Below are 211 nucleotides of genomic sequence, written 5' to 3'. Positions count from 1 at the left end.
CTCGTCTTTAAGACAGTTCTCTTTCTCCTCTCTCTTCTCTCTACTCTCTTCTCTCTTCTCTTTCGAGTTGGTAAATTTCGCTCCACTATTAGATTACCAACTCCGCACGAATTACCACATGGGTATATCCGCGCATATACATCAGGAGGACCTCCAAAAATTTCAAACTCTCCCGTGTATCTCTCCGAGATCTTTTTAGAAGAAAAAGAAT

This window comes from Nomia melanderi, unplaced genomic scaffold, assembly GCF_051020985.1.
Source record: "Nomia melanderi isolate GNS246 unplaced genomic scaffold, iyNomMela1 scaffold0429, whole genome shotgun sequence".
In the NCBI taxonomy this organism is placed as follows: domain Eukaryota; kingdom Metazoa; phylum Arthropoda; class Insecta; order Hymenoptera; family Halictidae; genus Nomia; species Nomia melanderi.
This window is presented reverse-complemented; position numbering follows the sequence as displayed.